This window comes from Molothrus ater, chromosome 3 (assembly GCF_012460135.2).
Source record: "Molothrus ater isolate BHLD 08-10-18 breed brown headed cowbird chromosome 3, BPBGC_Mater_1.1, whole genome shotgun sequence".
NCBI classification, from domain to species: Eukaryota; Metazoa; Chordata; class Aves; order Passeriformes; family Icteridae; genus Molothrus; species Molothrus ater.
The window spans coordinates 15010825-15036676 of NC_050480.2; the positions used below are offsets into that span (position 1 = coordinate 15010825).

Here is a 25852-nt window from a genome sequence, read left to right on the forward strand (position 1 = left end):
CTAAATTATTACCTACCTTTACATTGCATTCCCCCCCACCCCAACCAAGAGTTTTCTTCCTGGCTCTTTTCCACACCATCATCATCAGGAGGTCCCAGAAGAGCATGTCTGCTCAGGAGCACGTATTTCAGTCACTGAAGCTTTTCAGGCAATGGCAGGGTAGGGAAACATTTCTCTTTTTAAGTACAAGGCCATGATTATAGTTGCTGGTTCATTCATATAACCATGTAACCATTGACCATTTCAAAATCCCACCTGCCACACCAGGGGAGCTCATAGCAAGACAAAAAGGTTTACAAGAAGGAATCCAACTTTAGATCCACCAAGGAATGCAGATAGAGACTGATCAGGTTTGGGTCCCTAACCATGCCCATCATGACCATTTGCTGTTATCCAGGAAAGCTCCCCTTCACCTTCTTCCTAACTGTCTCCAGAATAAAACACTTCATCCAGAAGCACAAACACTTGCTTATCAAGCTGAATTTTTCACAGAATCATAGAAAGGCTTGAGTTGATAGTGATCTTAGAAATAATCTTGTTTCAACCCCCTGCCATGGGCAGGGACACCTTCTACTAGACCAGGTTGCTCAGAGCCTCATCCAGCCTGGCCTTGAACACTTCCAGGGATGGGCCATCCCTCTGGGCAATCATTGCCAGGGCTTTACCACCTTCACAGGGAAGAATTTCTTCCTATTGTTATCTCACTCATTAAGCAGGAAATGTGATTGAGTTGAGCAGATCAAAATATTAACCACCTAAAGTAGGAAAATGCTTCTGAGATACATGGAAGTATTTCTGCAACCACCAAGAAGCAGCATTGTAGCTTCTGCCTTCACCCACTTCCAGCACTGACCAAAACAGGTTTTGCAAGTGTTCATCTGGGTGGGAGAATCGAGGGAAGGGTAAGAGCTTTTGATATTCTAGCTGTGAAGCAGCAGGGAACATGTGCCAGACTGAAACCTTGTGGACTACTGTCTCCCTTTTCTCAGCTGAGACTGTAGTGGCACAATGAGCCCGGACTGACTGACCACAGCTCGTCAGGGCTAAATACAAAATTAGCCTCAAGATAGATGTTGGGTTTTTTCCTGCCAACAGTGTTTATTCCAAGTAGCACTTTAAGCACAGGCACTGGAAAGGAATTCAATTCAAAATGAAATTTAAATTTATTATGTTTTTAAACCCCCAAGGTTCCATTTTGGTATGTAAAACTGTGACCAGATTTTCTGAGTAAGGGGAACTCTTGCTGTTCAGGATGCTTTTGAAATCTGACTGCTGCCATTTACAGAATATTTTGAGTTGGAAGGGACCCACAAGGATCATCAAGTCCACCTCTTAAGTGAATGTTCTATATGGGGATCAAACCCACAGCCATGGTGTTATTAGTACAATGCTCTAACCCTGAATGTATCTCAGTGTTAAGAGCCTTTACAATTTTCTCCCTAATTATGGCTGCTGAACAGTGGAAAAAAAATTCTTCTGAAATTTTTAAAAACATGCTCCTAATTATATAAGTCATTAGATTGCTCTTCTGTTATAAAATTAACAGCCCATCTTGAAAGGAGGGGGGAAAAAAATGGTATTCATCTTTATTTAGACACTGACGCAAATGAGAGGCAAACTGCTGAGCACGTTCAGGCTGGGGCTCAGTCAGTGAGCACCAGACCACAATGCCATAGATTATGCAGCCATCGGGGACAAACATGCTCAGCTGGCACAGCCACAGTGCTTTGAGAGCTGATTCCTGGGAAAGATCTCTCTCCAAAAACTTTACATCTTCTTTTGAACATTTTTCATGATGAACAACATGTTGCCTTTCCCTCTCAGCCCTTGGGAAGTTCATGATCTTCATCCTGCTACATTTTGAGGCTGAATGGGTCTAGCTCCACTAAACATTGTTTGGGCACGAGGGGACAGAGTGGGGAAGAATGGAATGACAGACTGGGGAGTCTCTTGGAACCCCTTCTGAGGACTGCACTGGGATCTGGCAGATTTAACAGGGGCTTTGTGCTCCCCCTGCATGTTGTCCTAGCAGGTGATTGAGTCTCCCACAATCCTCAAGCTAACAAGGCTGGGCCTTCCTAAGCTATTCAACATAAATCAGGTTTCCCAATCCTTCAGTCATTTTTGTGGGTTCCCTGATGCTCATTCCTCTGTCCTGGTGAAGCGCATACAACCAGAACTGCTGAAACTCTGACAATTACTCATCCCCAACCAAGGATCTGTAGCATTTATTTGCTTACTCAGACACCCTTTCCATCAGCCTTTAGGACTTTTGGAACCTCACTCACCAAGACCTCCTGACTTCACAAGTACATCCATTCAGCCACCAGCACAGGAAAATCTCTGCAAGGCTGCTGCTGCAGGATGGATCCCACAAGTGGCCCTACAGGTCCTAGAACACTGCAGGCACTGACCTCAAATCTCAACTTCTTACTTGATATGCATGTAGCTTTCTATTTTTTTTTTCTTAAATTTCAATTATTCCTGCAGGAAGTTTGCTCCAGCCTCACACTTCAGATGGTTAGGCACTTTTTTCTCATCTCCAGCATAAAGGAATTCATGGCCAACATACAGCCATTTGTTCTCATTTATAGCCATTTGTCCCTGTTTTGATGCAGTGTTGCAGCCCAGCATTTGCCTGCCACAAAGGACACAGAGGACACTGGGATTCTCACCATTGACTCTGGAATGGGTCACTGCAGCAGGAGTGGGGGAGGAGAGAACAGATAATCTTCATACAGAATACAGAAGTATGAAAATAATCATATTCAAGAAGCTACTTTATTCTGATTTGTTTATACTTTATCCAAGCATTTTATTTTATTATGCATTTTAATAATGCAAGGGTTTAAGAGCTGAAAATGAGCATATTCCATGAGCTCAATATATTTCAGTTTGTACACCATCAATTGTTTTTCCTTGCGATTATGCAGTTTTACTTTATCATCCCTTTGATAACAATTTCTGCATAAAACCTGACTTTATATTTCATTTTTCCCGTCTGTTATCTTAGCAAAATACATCCAAAACACCCTTTGTATTGCTGTACTAATATAACAGATCAGGAGAAGCTGTGGCATAAGAAATCAAAACCATAATAATGTCTTTCGGTTTTGCATTTTAAATACTGCATTCATTGTTGCACTGAGGTTTGAGATCCCTTTTCAGACATTACTGAGATTACCTTTGGTAATGCCTATTTCATTGTACTTTGATATAAAATAATGTATGTCATAAATCATCTAAGTGACTGTCATTAGAGTGAAAAGCACCTACTTATGATATGTAACAATTTGCTTTTCTAATTTGAAGAGGATTGAGGTATTTTAATTATATAAGGTCTAAAGCCCTTGTGAATGAAATTACAATTCAATGTAAAATCACTTTCTGCACAGAGCTGTAAGTTAGGAAATGATAACAGCTATACTCATCAATTTGTACTTTTTGTCTGGACTAAATACAGGAACAAATAGAAAAACTTTTAATGGGAAAAATGGGAAACATCATTTCAGTAACTAAAAACCTGAGAAAGCTCTTCATATTTTTAACTTTAAAAAAAAATTCCTTATTTTACTAGGCAAAAATCATCTTTACGGACTATAAGCAGAATTTTTTTCACTATAAATAAAACACTGAAACTCTGAGATGTATTAATTTCATGGAAGCCTGGACAGAGTTGGGAAGGGAGGATTATTGAAAAATTATTGATATCCTTCACATTTTCAAGACTGCTTCCATTTGAGAATGAAATGGGGGTTCAGAGCCTTTTCTGTGCAGAACAATTTAAAGTTTTGGAGCACTTCACTTTGAAGGTGATCAGGGCTTTGAACACGCACATTGCAGAAGGATTTAAAATTATGAGAGCTTTTCAAATTGTTTAAAACATTGATTTTTTTATAAAATTGATTTTTCAACGTTTTATTTCTTCAGTGGCTGGGTAATTACAGTAGACCAGAAGCTGAAGTGCTTCTGTCTGAAACCCAGACTCGCTTTCAGCCTCTCTTCTTTCTCATTCTCTCTCTTCCTTCCCCCTCTCTTCTCTCTTAATAAGTTTTCTGGTTTCCCTTGCTGCTGGGACAGACACATCACACTTTGTCCTTGCTCATAAATCTCTCTCTGACCAAGCAACCAGGAAGTTATTAGGGGTGAGGAGAAGGTCAGGTTGAAAATGCAGTTTGATCAGACCAGTTCTGCCAAACTATACCCACCTCAAGAGTAATGCCAAACACAGCTGGGATGGGGCTTTTAACCAACGTTCCAGCCACAAGCACCCTCCCATATGTCTCTCAGAGGAGGTTACAGGGACTCCAAAGGATTAAGGAGTAAAAACCATTAAGCTGGGATTTAGTTATATGCATGGTTTTCCCCAAAACTCTTTTTTCTCTTGCTCAACATGAACAACAATACAGAAAACCCCATGGACTCATTCAGAAGATTCAGGTGTGCAGCATTTAAAAATCTCCCCAAAGACTTTTGGTTCAATCAGACACAGGTATGATGCATATAAAGTTTGCATTCTTTCCCATATTGACGAATTATGATTTTGGAGGGCTAGGAGATTGTTGGTTTGGAATTTTTTGTTTGTTTGTCTTTAAATAGAAATACAAGTACTAACCCTGCAGGCAAAATAGGTCTTCTTATACAGACCATATTTAGGATGCCATGGATGTATCCATGGCAGATGTATCCATATATCAACTATGCCTTGGGTCATGTAAAGCAGCATGGACCACTAGAACCAGGACATTTCACTCTGCTAAAGATTCCTCTGTACAGATCACTTTAATTACGGCTGTTGGACTGCCAATGATGAGTAACTAATCAAGACATTTCTAAGGAATCTATATATATAATATATGTGATATATAATATATCATTTATATAAGAAGTTTGCAATTTGCCTCAGTGTTATCATTCTTGGAAAATAAAAGCCCAAAACATTTTACTGATCCTCCAGAAAGTACGTAAGTGCATCTCAACAGAGAAGCTTTAATTGTAGGGAATAATAATATATGACTTCTTAGGGAACCATTTCATTAATATATTTTTAAATAAACACAAACACATGCACAAATATAAGTTGGTTATTAATTTCTCCTAGTCCAAAAAATGCCCCATTTGCGTTTTTTAAAAATAAAACTATATTGCCAAGGTTTGAATCAGTGCTTTATGTATTTTTGTAAAAGGCCATATCAAAGTAAAATGAACATATTACTGAATTTTTGTCAGCTTGAAATAACACCTGCCACACACAAGGTCTTTAGCCTTTCATGCACATCATAACTTAAGTCTAAATTTAAAGGAACAGGGAAAGCAATAGAGCAAAGCTACCCAGATGTTGTACGGTCTGTGCAATTGTAAATTTAAAAGTACCAGCTTTCCATCCAGATTTTAATGCACCAGAAACAATATGAAAATTCCAAGCCACACTGGATTATTGAAATGTCTGGCCATTTTGAAATGAATTTTGGAACAGATGTACAGAGGTAGGCAATAAAGCTGTGATAATAAGGAACATTTCTACATCATCTCACAAAACTACTAATCTATAATGAGGACCAAAACTATTCATGAGAGAGGATGGTTTTCATTATTTTCTTTTTCGGCTTCAGTTTGAGTATTCTGATTCCTTTACTCACTTGCTAGATTTTGATATTTTTTTAAAGCATTTGTTAGCTATTTGACTTTATCATTTCTAATCCACAACACAGGCAAATGTCTAAGTAACTTCATTTCTTCTTCTTCTTTGCTGAAGGCAAACAGCACAGAGTAAGAGAAATTTAACAAATTTATTGTCCTTTATCTTATTACAATTAACTTCAAAATCTGTGCTTTTCAATAGTGGTTACTGACTTTAAACATCTCCTTTGAATACACAAATTCAAACATCACAAGAGGCTCTGATTTTAAGACAATATAGAATATCTACAGCACAGAGCTGATGACCAGCAAAGAAAATCTGGGTACCCCAAAACCTAAGTCCCCCAAGCCCAGCTGTCCTGAATTTTTTCCTGTTAACACAGAGTAACATTTAAAAGAAGGAAACTATTATACTCTTGGGCGGATACTCTTAGTCTCTAGACATCATTTAGACAAGGTAGAATAAATACTTCATAAGACTAAGCAGAAAAGATTGAGAGAGCAGGCAAGCTTTAAGCTTCCAACTGTTTCCACAGGCCAGCTAAAAGCAAAGGTGACACCTTCTTTTAAGCTTTCAGGTGGTCTGCAGAAGGACTTATGTGCCTGAAACCTTGTCTAATACTACTAATAGATAGCCAACTAAATTACTTTGTCTACAAAAGATATCATCACTTCCAACAAACCTTGTCATGCTGACATAAAGCAGATTAGTCAGGCAAGCTGGGTGCTGTGCCAGATTAAGCTGCATACCAAAGGTTTGAGTTTACACATATTACTCACTGCATTTTTCAGCCTATCTGTTCAGTTCATCCTGTTCTGAAAAACACACACACACATTAATCTGGGTCAGTCTTAATTTTAAGATTTCTACATTTAAGTTTGGGTTTTTTTTCTTGCAGGGATGGGAAATTGTCCTCTATATCTGAACATCCCCCAAGTTGTGCAAAGCCATCTCATTTTTCCACAGCACAAAGAAGGAGCAAAAGACTGAGGTAGGAGGGAAGAACATCTAGTTCCAAGAAAAGAGCAATGATATCTTTATTTAGGCGAGTTATCCCTTGGAGTTTGGCCAGCTCCCTGAAGCATTAACCTGAACGAAGGTGACTGACAGCACTGGCCTGACAGTCAACAGATACTCAGCTTCTAAATCTCTGCCAAAACCTGGCAGTCAGGCAGCTAGGAGCAACTACTGGGCTGATTGCAGGAAAGCCATTGACTTCAGAATTGACATTTCCCACTCTTCTTTCCCTTTTTCTTGGAAGTTTTCTACTCCCAAACCTGCTTAATAATTATGAAACAGGACAGGAACACAACCCAAGATAATTTTGCTTTGGTATGCACCTGCTCATTCACTCCAACCCCACCCAACAACTGCAGTGTTTTAGATGTTTTTCAGCTTTGTTTTAGCTTCAGGTGTATGCACAACACTCCCTGTGCCTTGCACAGGTCACCGGAGGATGAGAGAATGTCACAGAACGAGTCTGACGTTTTCCTAACCTGAAGAAAGGCCTTACTAAGTGCACTCTTTCACGCCCACGTATGTCTGAGATAGCACATATTTCTCCCTGAACAAGCTCCTGTGATTAAAAGTGTGAGGGGAGGGGAGAAAAAAAAAATTGCTGAGTAGGAATTTTCATCTGATCTCTGGAGTTTAAATTATCTGGGGGAATTGAGAGTGGGGAAATAGGAGAGCAGCAAAGAGGAGGGGTCCAAGAATGTCAGAAGCAGTGCTGATATCCCAGTCACACTGGCTGCAGCTCCAGCTTCCCACGATGGCACTTCTCTAACAGCACAGCTGGCCTTCGTGTCCCAAGCCAGGGATCCGGAGCGATAACCACGGCAAGAGCCACACCGAGGGCTGCGGTGACAAGTGTGAGATACATCACAAAGGTGGCAGCAATGTGGCACTTCTTGACGTGACACCTAATGGGTCAAGCCTGATGCAAGACCGGTTCCTATCCATTTGGCCACATCTCCCTAGCTTTGGTGTGAAATCATCATTTTCCAGTTAGTCACACCAGCTCCGTCTTCCAGCAGAGCAAAGAAAGGTTTAATTTAGAAACAAAATAGTTAAAGGCCTAAGTGATGACGCTTGTTATGTATAAGAGAACAACTTGGAAATTTAAAAACAGCCTTGTAATTAGGGATTTGAGTGAGATATCACAAAGTTCAGGCTTGAATCCATGCTCTGCCTCAGTTTTTCTGTATTATTTTTGGACAGTCTCTTAGTTCTGTGTGATTCAGTTCCCCATCTGTACAGTAAATGCTTCTTTCCCTTTTTTGTATCTTGAATTACATGCATTTAACTGTACTGAAATCCAGATTTCATCTGGGACTTTGAAGAATTGAATAAAGGAAATTACTATGATTATTTAGACACAGAGGTGCGTGCACACATAATGAACCATTCAAATGACTGCTCCAAATTCACTCGCTATTCCAAAATGCAGAAAATGGTCTCCTCTTCCTAAATGCTGTCCCAAACAGTAAACTGCCTGTCCACACTGAAGGCATAAAAGCCAAGAAAATTCTTGAGTATGTAAAGAAAACAGTATTTCCAAAGATGATAAAAATTTGGAAAATTTACAAGTTTTCAAATGTTTTAATTGGACAAATTAAGGACTATAATTTGGCATTTGCCTTATAACTGTGACCTCTCTCCCAGCCTTCTCTTTCAAAACACTGCAATGCATTTTCCAGATGTGTGCTGAGGAAGGGGACTTCTATCTTCAGTGGTGCCTCACATCACAGGGGAAAAAGCTGATTGGGGGGGGTTCTCCACCCTACCTGCCACCCTTCCCTTGTAGTTTTATGCAAACAGCTGTAGAAGGGACGTGATAAGAGAACAAGAAGGTTGGCATATGGCTCTAGATGTGTTTAATACAGAAAAAAAAAATCATGTCCATATGATTTTATTTTCTATATTTGAAAGCAAAAATATTGCCAAATTCTAGTCCAGGATCCTCTTTGGAACATTATAGTGTGATTGGGAATAAAGCTTCATAGAAAACAGCCATGCATTTGAAAAGCAAGTATCCCTGGGTACACAACTGAGCTGCTCCCAGAAGGTCCTGATCCTGTCCTAGCTACTCACAGAGAGTCTAGAAACAATTAAACTAATTACCTGCAAATATTAAAATATTAGCATACATATCCATTTGAGTAACTGCTGCCTCTGGATGCTACTCCAAGCACTGTACTGATTGATCTCAAGTCCCCACACCAAAAAAGGCCCTAAGAAGTCCTCAGTCATCCCACAGGACAGGGATGACTATATTAATTATTTCACTGCTGATAAACTCATTTCTCAACTGTTTCTACTGACCACCAATAACAGACACTACATGGCCCCTCCAGGAAATCTGCCCTAACCCAATACTACCATTATTTCTGGGGAAACTTTCTGCACATCTAATCTGGAGCTCTCCTGCTGTGATTTTGGCCCCAAAACACTTGAAAAAGAGGTAACACCCTATTTTTTTTAAAAAGTCTTTAATGTACTTAAAGATTATTTATGCCTAACTTCAGTGTCTTTTAGAAGACAGGAAAACTGAAGTTTTTCCCATTTCTCCTCCTAAGCCATTTTTCCCAGACCTATAAATATTCTCAGTGTTTATTCAAAATCTTTCCAACTTTGAAGAATAGTAGCAAACCTAGTCCACACCTTACCAGTGCCAAGTGACATAACAGTATCTTGAGAGGTAAATGCTTGCTAAGTTCAGATTACAAGGAATGCCTTTCTTTGCAATACCATGATGTGACTGGTTTTAGGGTTAAATTTGCATTCAGCTTGTGATCTAATGATAATTCACCAAAACTTTTCTAAAGTGTTGTCACCTGCACATTATGCATCCCACGCTCATGCAGTCAATGACTTGTGAGCTTAGTCCCCAGTTGAATTTTATCTCTTCTTTTATGTTGGTTTTTTTCACCAGTTCCTCAATTTCTATATGTCTTTCTAAATTCCTAATCCCGTCTCCTAGTATATTTGCAGGCCTTTATAACTTCATGTTGTCTGAAAATTTAATAAGCATATTCTGTACTGCTCTGTGCAAGTCATTTATGAGAACATTGAACAGAGCTGGAAGCAGTACAGATAGCTGTGGAATATTACGCATCACATTCTTCCAATTGGATAGGGGAATGCTGATAACAATACTTGGGATACAATTAACTAACTCAGAGGAGTCTCATCTGGTTTAATCTCTTTTCCTTTCTCCATTCAAATACATGTATTCCATCCACCCTTTTCAAGTCCATTTTCAGTGCATTCTCAGAAAAAACCCAAGCAAAAACAACAAACCAAAACCCAAAAAACGAATGGTTTAGGAAAAGATCAAAAGGTATAATTCATCAGACAGGCAAGGTCCATTCTGTCTAGATACTTCTTACTCGTCTGGTCTAGGTTGAGATCTAACATCCTCACTGATGCTGTATCAAATTTATTTATTAATCAAAATATCCTGATTTGGACTGCATGTTAATTATCAAAGATGTCAGAGAATCTAGTTGTGCACCCAGCACTTAAGCCTGGCAATTTAGTAACTCAAAGACCTTACCTACACCTCATGGCTTCTCTTGAAATTAGAGCCTTGATTGCTTGAGAAAAAGGTCAGAGGTACCCAAAATAAAAGTCCCAGCTCCAGTACTATCTTTGGTAGTGAACTGCATAGACTGAATGGGTGGCAAGTTTAGATTAGATAATACAAGTTCTTTACTCCTTATCCCAATGGGCTCAAAACAGGGGATGCTGCAGAAGTACTATATTCATCCCAGAATGTGACAGCATTAGTGACTAGGACAGCTAAGCACTTCTGTCTCTCTAGGGACAGCCAAGGAAAGTAATCCAAATTAATTTTAAAGAATGATTAGTCAAATCAGCTAATTAGCTAATTATATCTCAGTAAGAAAATTCTTACTGAGACCTAGGGTGGACTAAATCCATTTTCAATGCCAAGCCAACTTCAGGCAGCTTTCATTTTGCACAAGGGTGTCTATGCAGCTCATACACTGTGAATTCACACCTAATCTGAATGAATTTCCTGAGTGTCCCTCTGGGGGAAAACTAACAGGGAAAGGAGAAAGCATGGATTTTGAGGAAAAAAAAAACAAACCAAAAACCACTTTTTAAAAAATTAATTGCTCGATGATTCAGACTTGGACTGAAATCTACTTCCTATGTGTTACCTAATCAGACAGTTTCATTTGAGCAAGCAAAGAGCCAAAAATAGAGTCGTGTAAAAGCCCTCTGAGCAGAATGGAGCTCCATCCCTGTTCCCAGGCTGCTCCTGCATCCCATACCTTTGAGTGGCTGGGAATTGCTGATGAGGTCTACAATGTTTCAGCAGGATGTGGTGCTAGTAGTGAAGTCTGTCTAAGATATGGGTTTGCATCAAAATCACGTATCAAAAAAGGAGCAAAAGGATGTAAACAAACTAGTTTAATGGCATTTTCTCAGCAGAGCAGAGAGAAAGAAAGTGGTTGGTCTTGAATATGTTTGCCATGAGAAAAGCAGAGGACAGCTCATTTCTGATTCTTCCCAACCCCCGAAGTGTTTTGTGTAACTGGTAAAGCAGCACTTTCCACTGACCTTTTGGAAGTAGTTAAGAGGAAGATATTTTTGAATTTCTACCTAAAAAGAGACTCATAAAACCAGGGAAAGATGGGCCAGCCTTACCCACCAATTTAGACAGCTGCTCTCTTGCAACCAAAAAAGGAGATTTCGATGGTTTTATGACCTTCAGCACAATGCAAAAGCTTATACCAGGTTCTCTGGCATCTAGTTGCACATCAAGGAAAAGATCATTTACAAGTGACACTGGAAAACTGCCATTTTATATAGGACACGTAGAGAGTGGAAACTGCATTTCCCTCCAGATCATTCACACCATTTTCTCAGAGAAAACCCAGTTTTACAGAAGAGCACATAAGCAACCTCTGAACAGAACCAAAAAACTTTCTGCCATTCTTTTTGGGTGGTCACAGGTTCTAGCACCTTCTCTGGCCACAAGACCAGCCTTATGGCACAAGTTTTCCTATCAGCCTGGTGGTGTGGCCTGGCCTCATGGCACAAAACTCATGATTGTTCTCAGAATCAGGCTGCATCACCAGAGCACAGCTCATTCTTAAGGGAAGCAATGAAATGCGCTCTGGAGAAACTGCAAGGGCTTGAGATCTCTTTGACCCTTCTGTACCTCCACAAGGACCATAGCTCCAATAAAAGATGATGCAAAGCTCAGTGACAGACTTCTTTAGTGTCTCCTCAATCTTACACCACTAAACCAGATCGACACTTGGTCTGGGGTTAGGGCTCCACTCAGTGAGTTTCAGGAGAAGCAGACTGCTCTGGACAGCTTGTTTGAACACATTGTGACTTCAGGCACATCTGAAGGGGCCCCAACTCAGCCCGAGCTGAACCTGCTGCTTAAACAGCCAGTAACACATCAGCAGCTCCAAAGACACTCATTAGCTCTATCACTAGATGCTATCAGAACAGAAACTGCAGTAATTGACTTTCAAAATAGCTAAAAATCAGTGGGCCAAATAGAGAATAAAGAGAGGCTTTGTCAACTAATCATCCCATCCTAACCCAAGAGGCCTTTCCTGCAAGGCTGCTCTAAGCCTTCCGGGTTCCTGAGCTGCAGCAAACTCTCAGGCCTAGAAATCACTTCCTGATCTTGCTAAGATTAAAGTCCATCTCAACATCCATAAAAATAGGTTGCAAGGTCTAGACTACTTCTTGTGGTGTTTGCAAACCTTATTGGAGTGTGAGGATTTACAGGCCATTTTTGGCATTTTGCAGAATCAAGTACTGCTTGAAAATTAAGAGCATCTCAGCCAGATAGGAAAGCTGTTGAGTAGACAGGAATTGGTAAAACTGACTTCAATAAAGAAATCACTTCAGTGCCTTGAAACGCCTGAACCTGTCAAATTAGTAGTTTGGGGATCTGACTTCTTTGCTATGTATTAGCCCCCAAAGAGAAAATAGCCTGTCAAACCAAGAAAATATAATCTTTTATTTCACTAATTCCTTAGATGAATGCAGGTCTTCTGTCAGGGTTATTCTTTTCTCAGGCACTTAGGAATACTTTTTTTTTCTTCTTGGAAAGACAGTGGAGAAAAATGGGTAGGATTACATGCACACACATAAGGAGATAGTTAAGGAGAGGATGGAACTATTGGCTCTTTGCTCCATCATCTGGGTATTTACCTTTTGTTCAAAATACTGAGACATTGATAATTGCATCTTTATGACAAGGACAGGTTTCTTCTGTAGCATTTGTATATCAGCAAGGAGTGATTATCTCATGACACAGTTTTACTACATAGTCCTCCCACTGACTCATTTTTCTTGGTGCTACTGAAGCACTTGAGTGGTTTTTTTTTCTTTTTTCCTTGTGCCTAAGAACAGCAGAATTATTGCGTAAATAACTCAAGAATGAAGAGTCCTATTTATCTAAATGAGTCCTCTGGTGCCTTCTTGCACCTAGGCTGTGTTATTCTATTTAGCTTGATTAATAAAAATACAAAGAAGAGAGAATTTTTTCCTTTGCCAGCAATTAAAGGATACAGTTGCAAAATAAAACACACATTCACGTGGAGTCTCTTTCAGGCAAAATCTCCTCAGAAGCAAATCTATTTCCAGAGCTCATGGGTAAATTCCTTTACACTGAGGAGTTTCTCCAAACCTATCACCTTAGCAATCAGCCAAAATGATAATGCATGGACACAGGCAAAGTTCTTGCTTTACCTGAGGTTAAGTCCTAAACCGCTGTCTATGTGAAGCTGAAGGAAACACATGGCTGTGCTTTCCTAGATATGAGGCCTCTGCCACAAAGAAGATGGTGCAATTCCCACCTGCTATAGCAAGCAGCTTGTCAGCGAGCCCCTGGTGATGGATATCACACAAGAAAGTTATATTTACTATCAGCATCAATGGTCAGACTGACTAAAGTCTGACATTGCCATCACCTAATTTGAGGTGTCAGAGACAGAAATGGGACAAAAGCAAGTCCCGCAACAAATGTTTCCCGAAGGTCAGTCTGTCAGAAACCAGGAAAAAGCCACCTGGAAGGGTGATGGTGCTCAGCTAGGGATCCACCAACCCAAATAACAGGATATTGCCATAAAGCAAACCACCACAGTCCTTGTCATCTGTCATCGCCACAATCCTGAGCTCATCTAAAGGTTCTTTTGACAAGGATATTTAAGTCACTGAGCACTATTAGGTGTGGAGCCCTCGGTGCCAGCGACGTGATGAAACTCAGCGGCTCATGGAGGAATGCTGCGGTGCTGAAGTGCACCCTGAGCAGCACCACACTGCTCCTGCCTTGGGTCTCCTCCAGCACACCAACAACACTGTCCAGCTTTCAACCAGGACTTCACTTCTGGATGGGAGGGAAACCCTACAAAACACTGCAGTGGCAACAATGGCACTCATAGGCACACACAAGTGTGGGAGAATCCTCCAGGCAGGTTCCAGGAACGGAGGTAAAGCCATTCCTCCAACTAAGGCACAGGAAGGTGCTTTATTCATCAGTGACACTGATGGCTGTTAAAGGCATTAGAGATTTTTCCCAGCTGTCACCACCCCTGCTCCAGTGTTAAGCGTAGGTAGAAGCTCTAGTTCTGGAATTAAATGCAGCTGCTCGGTGTGATTCAGATCACCAACATGGGCTGCAGGTCCTTCCCAGGCTAACTCTGCTCTCCTCCCAGCCCTTGCAGGCATTAAGCTCTAAGAATGACAAAGTTGGTGGCTCTGAAGGTGCTAATATATTCCCAAGAAAACAGGAGAGCCCCAAATTCCTTTTACAGCAGAAGCCCAACAACTTTACAAATTGAAGGGAAAGAAAAACCAAATGAAACCAAAAAAGACCCAAAAATTTAAAGAACCAACAAAATAAAAAACCCCAAAACATACAGTTTTGCCATCCATCCAGCTGGACAGATACAACATGAAACAACAGCGCATCTGAATGTGACAAAACCCACCTGAAAACAGAGAAGGCTAAGGGAGGAATTGGTGACTGCACAAAGACACCACAGGCACAGCCAATCACTGCCCCCTGAACCTGTCAGAGCGCCTACAGTTTTTCTTTCCTCAACAATGTTCATTTATCCAGGACTAAATATGAGATTTCTAAGCTGGATTTGTGAATTCCTGCAGAGGCTTTGATTTAGCTCCTGACAAGCTGCAGGGGAGGCATAACTGGAGTCAAGAGTTACACGCCATGCTTGCTTAATCTTCTCTGCAAAACGCTACAAATAGGAGATCGCCTTAAAAACACAAAGAAAAGAAAAACACATGAAAAAAGGAAAGAGCAACAGCAAAAACACCTTATTCTGGAAGAAGCAGGGCTGGTGGAAGATACTTTCTGCCACACAGCTAATTACCTTGGGTCCTCTTATCAAACAAATGGACTGGGATGATATGCCAATAACAGGAGGAAGGATCTAATTGGGGGATACCAGGGGGTAACACAGATCATCTTGTTAAAGTAAATTTGTTAATCTAGTGTATATGAGAAAAGGGCAAATGGGAGGGAGAATTCATCCTTGTTAAACATTTACCAAATGTTGGGTTATTTGAGCCCTGGGGAGAAGTAAATGTATTCACTACTTAAAGGCTGCAGCATTTGGTCTTCTCAGCTGGAATTTATCCCTGATCTGAAAGGAACATTTTTTCCCACTTGGAAAGGTTAGCAGTCTTTGTCTGTGCGAGTGATTTAATATAATGGACCATGATTATTGTTGGATTATTATAATGGCACATTGGCACAGTTATAGTTAAAGTTTTGGCAGAGTTTGTCTCATAAACTGCTATTTTACAACTCGGCTGTAAAAGTTTACTTCGGTCTGAAACTTGAGATACAAGATCTCAGTCCAGGAGGAATCTTTTTTACTTTTTTTTAAGTCAAATTAAAGGAAAAAAAAAAAGCTTAAAATTCTCCTGGCTAATGTTTAAGTTATGCAAGTATTAAATACAAATTTAAATCTACTGGCTGAAGACACTTAACAGCATTTGCTGCTCCTGAATGCCTTTGAGTCAAATCAAAAATAGTTTCAAGCGCTTTTATGTAGAAACATGGTTTTCTCACTTTCAGTATTTTGAAGAAAAATGTGGACTAGTAAAACAGCTGGGATGTTAAATAGAAAAATAGAGAGTGTGCCACAAGCACTTTTTTCAACAGAATTACAAGCATATATTTGTTATTAAGAATACAATTGATTTTTATTTTGCATATGTAAATATACAATCATTAGTTTTAAACCCAACATTTGCAAAAGTTTTCAGAATGCATACTGAGGGAAAATTCAGCTTATTTTAAGAGCCTGTGTGGCCTTTGTAGAGTAAGACTACAGGACAAGCTAAGTCCAGCACTGTATCATCTGCACAAAGCCCCCAAATTTCTCAGTTCTTAGGGGCACAGTAGCCAAGTGACCACATCAGCGCTCATATCTGCTTCCCCAAAGAACTCTAAAGGAATTCAAATACCAGACTATGAAAACACTGCTTACTGGTACTGTAACTCTACCATTTATATCCACCTGGTGCCAGAGACATTGCAGCTGGCAAACATACAATCAATCCCAGAAAAAAAAGCTTGCAGGAAATACAGGGCAGTAAGTAATTTCTGGACTAAAGCTGCAGAAACTGTAAAGAATAGAATCATTCAAGATAAAGCTAAACACAATAAGCTGGGGAAGAGCCAGCATAACTTTTTTAAGGAGAACATCACAGCTCAGATTTGAGGAGGTGAAGAAGGAACAAAGATACAGCCAATACAAGCCCTGGCCAGCTCCAGGTGCCTTTAGCCAGCAAACTTATGGTCTGAAGCAATACCACCAGAAAGTTACTGTTTTGGCATGAATGCAAGTTTCCAAACTCATAGCATGTAAGCTATTTCTGCCCAGTATTTTGAGGTTAATCTCTGGGTTTTCTTTGAAGCCTCTCTTTCCCTATTGGGACATTTATGTGCAGGGGGTTGATGCAAACAGCCAGAATCATGAATCTTGGGGCACTTTTGAGGAGATGTGGGAGTATATCACTCCCTGCCATATGGCAGGTCTTGGAAAATGCTGGTGACTCACCAGTGAAGACTTATCCATCCAGTTTTCTACATAGCAAAAAAACCTGTTTCCCCCCAAAAATTTCCTTACAGAGAAGTTTTATCATCTGATCCCTGTGGTTTGTGCTTTTGCGGTAGAGCACAAAAAATTAACTAGAAGTTATTTTTCCCTGATTGAGTGTGACCCATGGAGACTTGTCTAAGAGATCTCAAGGTCAAAAAACTCAAAATTAAAGATAATCTGCTATCTCCCTAATCAGAGTTAACATTTTTCACAGGGTGAAAAGCATTAAAGGCAGTCTATAGCTTTCATTATTGAGTCAAATAATTTTTTTACTTTTAAATCTCACTTGTAGCACAGTTTGTAACATTCCAAGTCATATTTATCTTTTGCATTTTAAAATATGATGCCTTTCTATAAATAGCTACAGGTTTCTTGGAAGCATTGGTGTGACAGAGGATTAATTAAACTGGAAAGCAGGGAGTGTGGGGACCAGATTTATATAATGAAAACAATATATCTGCTAACACCAGAGAAGTGCTGACACTGTAATAATGCTGATATTAATATTTGGAACAGAACATTGTAGAGCACATTAGTAAGGTGGTTAAATCTGGTGGGCTGAGAAATGATCAGAAATTACCAGAAGAAAATAAGGCTGTTACTTTGCTACTAATATTACAAGTCTCACTTCCATTCAGAAAGATTCACTGATATCTTGTATTTTAATACCCAGAGCCTGAAAAGTCCACTGACCTCCCATGCAAGCTCCACAGCAGCTGTGAGAATATTTGGAAGTTTGATGGATTTTGTCCCTAGATAATATCACAGCAATCTGCAGTCAAATGGGGACTAAAGACACCAATAAGAAAAAAAGAATTAAAATCTATCCCCTCCTCCAGTCTACCAGTTAGTTAATACAATCAATTTGTTACATGGTTTTATGTTAACATAGCCTTATTTACTTCAAAAACAATGAGAGAATGAACATCCAAATACCACATCAAAACAACCCATTTGACCTTATGAACATTTTCCAGGATTTCATAGAAAGTCACAAACAAATAATTACCTTTGAAGTTTATACAAAACAGGGAAGAAAAAGCCAGAAAATACACAAAGAAACTAATAAAAAAATTCCTTCTAAATACAAGATGCCCCAGGGCATTTAAATATTCAAGAATATTAAAACACATTCAAACTTTACTTCACTACTCTTGGAAAACAAAAGGCACCACCTAGTAATTTCCACTTGATTCCTTTTGCATTCCAACTTCCACCTCATCCCAGGACATTACACATGATGAAAACAAGTATTAAAACTAAAGAAAAAAATGTCAGAGTAAAAATATATATATGTCAGCACTCCAAATAAATTAGGGTCATTTTCATCAGTAGATGACAATTTTTACATTTATTACAATATTTTCCCCATAACTATTCTCTCTGGTGACACTTTTGCACATATATTAAATATACGTGACAATATATAATGTATAGCTAGATATTTGACCATTGCTAAATGCTGCAGTATTTTGAATACATTTGCAGACAGTCAAATATTTTAGACTTTCAAGTGATGCATTTTAAAGCACACTAAAATGAAGATAATTTACAGAGGAAGAGACAGATTCTGCTTTTGGCTGCTAATAAGAAAACTCAGCCTCCTGACAGGTCTGAGAGTACGAGACCATATCTTTACTACCTTTAAAGGCATAAGCTATGTTAGGAAATAAGAGAGGTGGGAAGATGCTTATAAGGACAGGGCTGTCTACATAAATCTGTAGGAAGCTATTGAAAAAGTTAAACCAGGTGTCACCAGCTCAGAACCTGGCCAAATAAGTTAAATTCTAGTTCCTGAGGACTATGTGCTGATACAGGAAAGGGAACATGATCAAAGACAGGGATATTTCAATTTGGGGGGCAGACTTTCTCCTGGCACTTGTCATTTTTATTCAGCACATTTAGCCTGGAATGAGCACAGATGAAGTTTATAGTGAGAGAATAACAGAAGCCTCACCTACTTCAGCCCAGCTCTTGTCTCTGTTCTCCTCCCTAGCCAGCTCTCATCCCTGCAAACTTTAATTCACAACCCTGCCCCTCCATGCTCCAGCCTCTTCTCCTGCCTCATCCTTCATCTTTCTGGCCACAGTCCAAGGCCTTGGCCCTTTGCCAAGTCCTCACCAGGGCTCATTGTCTCTTTGCTCCTCCTCTCCCACCTTTCCAGTCCTTCACCTTTGTAACCAAACTCCAGGCTTCTGCTCTCAGGTTGCCTTCCCTACCACTCCTCTCATCTACATTCAGAGCAGAAAGCCCTCAAGGCTGCTCTGGCAGAAATAAACCAACACAGAGGTGTAGGCTTCCTAGCACAAGGGCTTGCCATCCTCTAAAAGCCCTGAGGAAATGGGCAGCACACAGAATGTGGATGTTCTTCCCCTTCCACCCTGCAGTGCTTCCACCTCTGGTACCAGGCTGGCTCTCTTTGGGCAGAGACCATTAGGCAGCGCTGAAATCCAACTCCTTGTTGCTGAATATGCATGAACCAAGATGGTTAAAAGCTTGACAGCTTTGCCAAATTTGTGTGGATTTTGACAAAAATTGCGAAAGGCATATCCTTGAAACAAAAGTCAGTTTGTTGCCAGCTTACATGCCTCTGCTCCAAAATATGGGTGTGCCATACAGTTTTAAAGAAAATACCACCAGAAGTGGGTGTTTCTCTCTCCCCCCCCCCCCCATATACTACTGCAACACACTGATCCAGCCTTCTCCCTGTACTGCTCCACCCTATCAACCCTATTTTTTTGGGATTGCTTCAGCTGAAATTTTGTGGTTTAAAGTAGATAGCTGGACAGGAAAGCATGTCACTCAAATGATTAAACTTAGCAAAGACATACAAACCCAGGATCTCCTAAAGGTTCATTGTTGGTGAAATGCTCTTCCAGTTCCAGTTTCCCAAAATTTAGATCACACAGTGTACTCCATCTTCTTTCATAGCAAGATCCACAGGGCACTGCAAGGTGTCATCCAGCAGCCTTGGGATGGATCACTTTCAGGGGGCTGCAGGTTTCTGCTGATTTGCCAAGGTGTTTGACTTTTTGTAGGAAAAAACTTTTCATTAAAAATCAATTCCAGGAAAAAAAGGATGAACCAAAGTACAAAAGATGGGCATCTAGTATTTGTTAATGGCTTGTCTTAAAAATTTGTGAGGTGCTTAAAATTCAGGGTGGGTTCCAGACACTCGGAATAAAGAGAAGCAGTATTTCCTCTCTGCCATGACTGGGATATAAGTAACAACTGACAAGCTTAGGGAAGGAAACGGATGTAGAAACTTTTATAGGCAATTCCTCGGATTCACTAGGAAAGCGTTAAAAAAAAAAAAAAAGAGCTCAACATAAACAGTCTTTTATGTGCATCTAAAACTGACTTGAGCCAAGAGCCAGGCCAGCCTTCAACCTACTGGAGATACCATCCTGGTCCTCACTTTCTCCAAAGGAAAACTAACCAGGCAGCACCTGTCCACGGGCTGTGCTGTATCCCAAAAGGCAGCGTGCTTCCCATGTATTTATTATAAGCCTTGGAAGATCCAGCTTCTGTCAGCTGAAGCCACTGGTGCATTTGACAAAACTTTATTCTTCTGCTTCTTGCAACAGATGGGGAAGGCAGGAGCTGATGAGCCACCAACACCCTTTCCCCATCCTGCAATACATGCAATGCAAGATGCAGTATTGCAGCAGACAATCACTCAAATCCATCTGGCTCTCCTTTCACTGATGAATGTACCCAGTGAAGACCTAAGAAAGCCCCCAGTATGGTTTTCTACTTCTGAACTGAGACGTCAAACTATCCAGGGCAAAGTTTCTTCTCAGACAAAACCATAATATGCTGCATGGTTCAGGAGGAAAGAAACATCCATCATCAAGTAACTCAGATGATGGAAAACCGTGCAAACCATTTCCTTCAGAGTATATTGCAGAAAGATCTGCCTGCATTTGTACCTGTCCTGGTATTGCACATAGCCAGGCTAGAAGCTTTACATCAGTTAATGACAACACAAATAAGACATGGAATCCACTGAAACACCTGGCTCCAGCTCTGGAGGTTCTGGGGAATGTCCCAAATTCCCCAGTAAGTGCCTTTACCAGTTTGGAAAAAAACCCCTTATGTTCCTAACAAACCTAGAGAAATTCTCTGATCCCCAACCTCTGTACCAAGACAGGGGCTCAATTGGATGAGAACTCAGTGGGTGATGGGATTGTCTATTCCAGCATACCACCAAAATCCTTCCCCTTGAGGGCCCATGCAGTTTCAGGCCAGGCAGATCTGCCAGAACTTCCCTCTGTCAAAGCCTCTTCAAGGTGCACACACTAATTTAATCCCTTCTCTTGAGCAATGGTTTCATTAGAAACACCCAAAATGAAGGTTTTTACTACAGGGTCAGCCTTGTCAGATACTAAACACCTCTTCCTTGCTTGATGACCATCAAGTGATAGCCCTGAAGGCCAAAATCCCATCCCCACCTTGTGGCAAGGTGCACAGGAAGCCCAGAATGAACCAGACCTACTTCATTTACAGCCACTTACAGGTCAGGCAGGTTTCACTTGCAGGAAAACTGTATCAAAGCAGAATTTCCCATCAATAGGGCACAACCCTATAGTCAAGAATCAATAGATCAGCTTCCCTTCTTGTTAGGATACCAGCTCAGTGCTACTGAACAGAACGTTTCCTTTAAACTCATCGACTCCAACTCCTCTGCTGACAAACATCTGCACACACACCAGTAAGAGGAATAGTAATTATTTCCCCAGAGAAAAACAATTTTGCTATAAATTTCAGAAGCAGCTTGATTTAACAAATTAAGCTAAGAGCTAAGGAGGCTAAATGCAGTTAACTTCTTTGAAGCTAGTGGAATCAGAAATTACTTGCAACACTCCTTTAAACACTTTCACTTTTGAAAGGATGAGTATGGAGCTCTTGACAAAACTCCTGGCTTGGGTTTTTAGAGGGTCAAGAAACTAAAACTGACTCTAGAGAAACATCTTTCCAACTAATAAATCACAAGTGCATTTCTCTTCTTAATATTTCTTAGAATTTCCTGCATGAATTAATTGATAGAACTAGAATAGAAAATATCAACAGAAGCATACCGTTCAGAGCATTTGAACTTTTATATTCATTATTCAAACTTTGGGGTTTTTCCACATATTAAATTACATTTTTCACTTCTTCCTATTACTTGGCATGGGGAGGTTCTTGCTGTTTTATAAATACCTTATGAAAGACAACTAACTGCCGAAAAAGGGCAAAAGGTACAGTTTTCCTTAAGGAAAACAGCAGGAGTGTCCTGCTGTCATACAACCTGGACATTACAACTGTTCAAGGGTTTCTGTGCAGTTGAGGGCTTCTGCTCAAATGTCTTTTTTTTCCCTTTTTTTGGTGACATAGGGAGGAACATATAAAACTCTTAAAAGAGTCTTTCCTCTGTGAATTGTTCCTTCTCCCTCTGCTGTGATAAATGCCATCTCAGAGATGGTGACACACATAAACTACAAGGATTTATAGCACATTTCCAACACTAATATTAAACACATCCTTTAAACTTCTTCTTTGGAAAGACTTCGATTTTTTTTCCTCCTTTAGTATCATTTAATAGCTGTTAAGTCACCTTCAAAGAATTTGCAAAACCTTTGAAGTTCAATACAAAAAATAGACTTCAACATCTTCCCAACAGTTGCAGGTAATGTGCAGTAAGTTTTGAAGGCACACAGAAATGGAGCTGTCTAATGCCAAGTTACCACCTCCCATTCCACAGCCTTACTCCTGCCAATGTCAGTTTTGCAAACATGCTTTTGTTCCATTCCCTTACACTACAGAGGCATTGGGGATTAATGACACAGATTGCTAGTTTGGGGTTTTGGGTTTTTTTCCCTTTTTGGATAACTTACATATATTTTATTTTTAGAAAGGAGATTCTTCTCCAATTACTTTGCAGCAGAGCTTGGGTTTGTGACTTCTTGCTCTCCCTCCATGAAGACAAGGGATAACTTTGCTGCCTAATTTCTTACATCAGCTCTCATTTGGCCAGTAAGAGAGAGGATTACTGCATACCTGTCTTAGATTTTTCTGTTCTGTTACCACATGTCCATGGATTGCCAAGAATAAACCTTTAGGAAAGGCTTAGGAAATTTTTAGAACAAATATTTCCAATTTTAACTCACTCCAAACTCCCTTAAAATGCATGTGGCCAAGTGATGCTATTGCCCAACCACATGAAAACAAAGATTTCTAGCATATGAAAAAAATCATTATCTGTACTTAAAAAGTTCAGAGTGCAGAAGTTCTGCGTAATTAAAACATTTTCTGAATCTTGCTAGTGGCTCAAAGGTTAAGTACTTTTCTTTGCTAGCATAGAGCACATCACTGAGAGGAAGCAAGTGAGCTTATTCTTTGAAAGACCATGAAAAAAACCCGAAAGATCACCACAAGTTTATTTGTACTTGCAAATCCTTTCAGGTCTAAAGAACCAGCAAGATAATAAATTGTTTTTGCTGAAAACAGGAAGTTTAGCAGAGATGCAAAAGAACAGTTAAACTTTGGCTAGACAGCCCAAAACCCTGAATTCTACTTTGAGAGTATTTCCAAAATTAAAAAAGAAAAAAAAAAAAGAAAAAAGAAAACAGAAGTGTCTCAAATCCATAGAAAGCTAAAGGAACAGCAAAGGCATCTGGCAGTGGTAATTTGTTGCCAGATCTGTGGTTGTCTTGTGTTGGCTTCCAGTCTGGTTTGCCAGTTTGCAGTAACTTCCATCAAGTGCAGCTGAAATCCACATTTATAAATCCTCAAATGCTGTCAAAGCTAGATAAGTCTCAAATAGTCCTGTCTTTTTTTTTTTATCTGATCAAGACCAAAGGAATAAATAAATAAACACCATTCATAATATTCTGGTGTATAAAGGGAAACAACAGAATTTTCAGTCTCAGGACTAAGTCCCCACCAGGTATTTCCATGTAGAACTCAACAGGGCAACGCAGCACTCCCTGCTCTGCCCCTTCATTGTCACCCCTACCCCATCATCAGGCCACCAGCAGGACCATCTTTCAGCAGAAAAGCAACTCAAAGAAATGTGCAAAATGTGGTCTCTTTAAAAAATGTGTATGTTCAACACAGATCCATCCATCGCACAACTAGAAATTAGCACAGACTCCAGCCCTTCAGAGGGATTTTGAATGGCTTATAGGACACAATCACCAGCTATAGCCTGTGAACACAGCCAGGTTTACAGTAGGCTCCAGCATTGTCCTCTTTTTGTCGCTATAGTGCCACTTTCTGGCCCACTTCTAGTCTGGATGGATTGGCTCCCTCCTTAACCTTCTTACCAAGGGCCAAGTGGAGTTCAGGGGCTGCCACAGGCCAGGGTTTGCTCCTAGGAAGCCACTCAAGCATTGCTGACTTCTTGTGGGAGGTAAAGACTGCATGGATGTGAGCTATACCATGGTATTTGCTCATGGAATGGAGAACAAATCCACAACACAAATCTAGCAAAGGATGCAAAGGGTCCCTCCCAATTCAATACTCATATGAATGCATTCATGTGAGAAAGGGAATCTTAAATACATTAAGTTTGTTTTTTGGGCTAGAACTTCCCATGATTAATCTGAGACCTTCCTCTCCCAAAATGCTGGGGGTTTTTTCCACCCTCTTTTTTTCCTTCTTTCTTTCCTCCCTCCCTACTCACATGCATTGTGAAAATGAAGATCCTCAAGGCATCTCTCACAAAGCACCACTGAATCCTTTGGGCCAACCAAAAGATAAATATAATCAACAGCATAAATACTATCTTCTGAAACACACAACCCTGAAATTCAATGATCATGGACTAATCTTTTTTTATGTAAAATCTATTACTATTGTTATGCAGTCTTAAAACCCAACTTACCAACAAGAGATTATCTTCTCTATACCTGTTGTTTTTTTAATTCCTGAATCATGAGCTCATAACAAAGTCCAAAAATAGGGCATGCAAGAACGTGAGCTCAAGCCTTCAAATTTTTTCCTCAGTACAATTACTTGCCTAATTTAATTGCAGAACACCTCACACCTGCAGGAGCACAGTCAAGACAAAGGCTGGTATACTGTGAAGATGGAATATGCAGAAAGCTGAAATAAAAGGTCCTGAGAACTTTTAATAACTACCAAAGATAACAAAAAGGAGAGGGGAAAAAACCATACCAGCAAACCCTTACTTTTGTTTTACAGTGTTCACTATGGGATTCTTAAAGCTTTTAGAAGAACATCAGTTAGAGCCCTGCTAGTCTCAGTCCCTCTGGAAACCAAGACCATGTATTTAATATTAAGCCCTCCCAGCCTCTGCTCTTTAATAGTTGCAACAGTGATGATATCAACAACACCCACACCTTATAACATAGCACTTTTCATCTGCTGGAAACAAAACACTTCCCAAAGGAGGCAAAGCATTATCATTCCTTGTTTAGAAACAGAAATTCAGCTATTGAGAAATGAAACCACTTACCCAGGACCATTCAGCTGGAACAGTAGCAGAGCCAGGTGAAGAAGCCAGAGCTCCTGTGCAGATGTCCAGTGTAAGCCTTTAACACTCAGCACCCCACCTCCAACTTCAGTAGATCAGGTAACGTTATACTCTCCTCTCTCCCAGATCTAGGCTCAGCTTTGGGTACAATCTGGAAGCACTTCAAAAGCTGTGGATTAAAAAGCCCTGTATAAATGCAAAGTGTGATTATAATTCAACCAATATTGGAAAAATTACAGCAGTTTATATTTGTTTTTCTGTATTTGTGGAATTTATGTTGTTTCAACACTTGAACAGCTTTTGATAATGACACCATCTGTTAATTCTCACCCCTCACTAAATTAGAACAAGTGGTGGAATTGTTATACTGCAGTTTTACAGATCCCAGCTTATCAAACAAACCTGAACCCAGGGTCTGTGAGAGGCATTACAAACAACAGGAGGCAGCAACCAGTCGGTACAATTTCCAGGCCAATGAGAAGAAAAGAATAGGACAATCAGGAACAGCACACATCTCAGCAACTCCTCTGGAGCAGTTTTTTGTTAGGTTGTGCTTCATTTCCCAATGCTGCCAGGTAAACAGCATTTACTTCAAGG

The 25852-nt window shown here is 40.1% G+C and overlaps 1 long non-coding RNA gene across 1 annotated transcript in view; it reads right to left on the bottom strand.

The window, feature by feature from the left end:
* LOC129046650 (uncharacterized) overlaps positions 1–25415 on the bottom strand; it is a 91865-nt gene extending 66450 nt beyond the window's left edge. Inside the window, exon 1 of the long non-coding RNA XR_008508289.1 lies at positions 25238–25415. This is a non-coding gene — a long non-coding RNA (uncharacterized LOC129046650). The remainder of the gene's footprint in view (positions 1–25237) is intronic.
* Between the last annotated feature and the right edge of the window lie 437 nt (positions 25416–25852).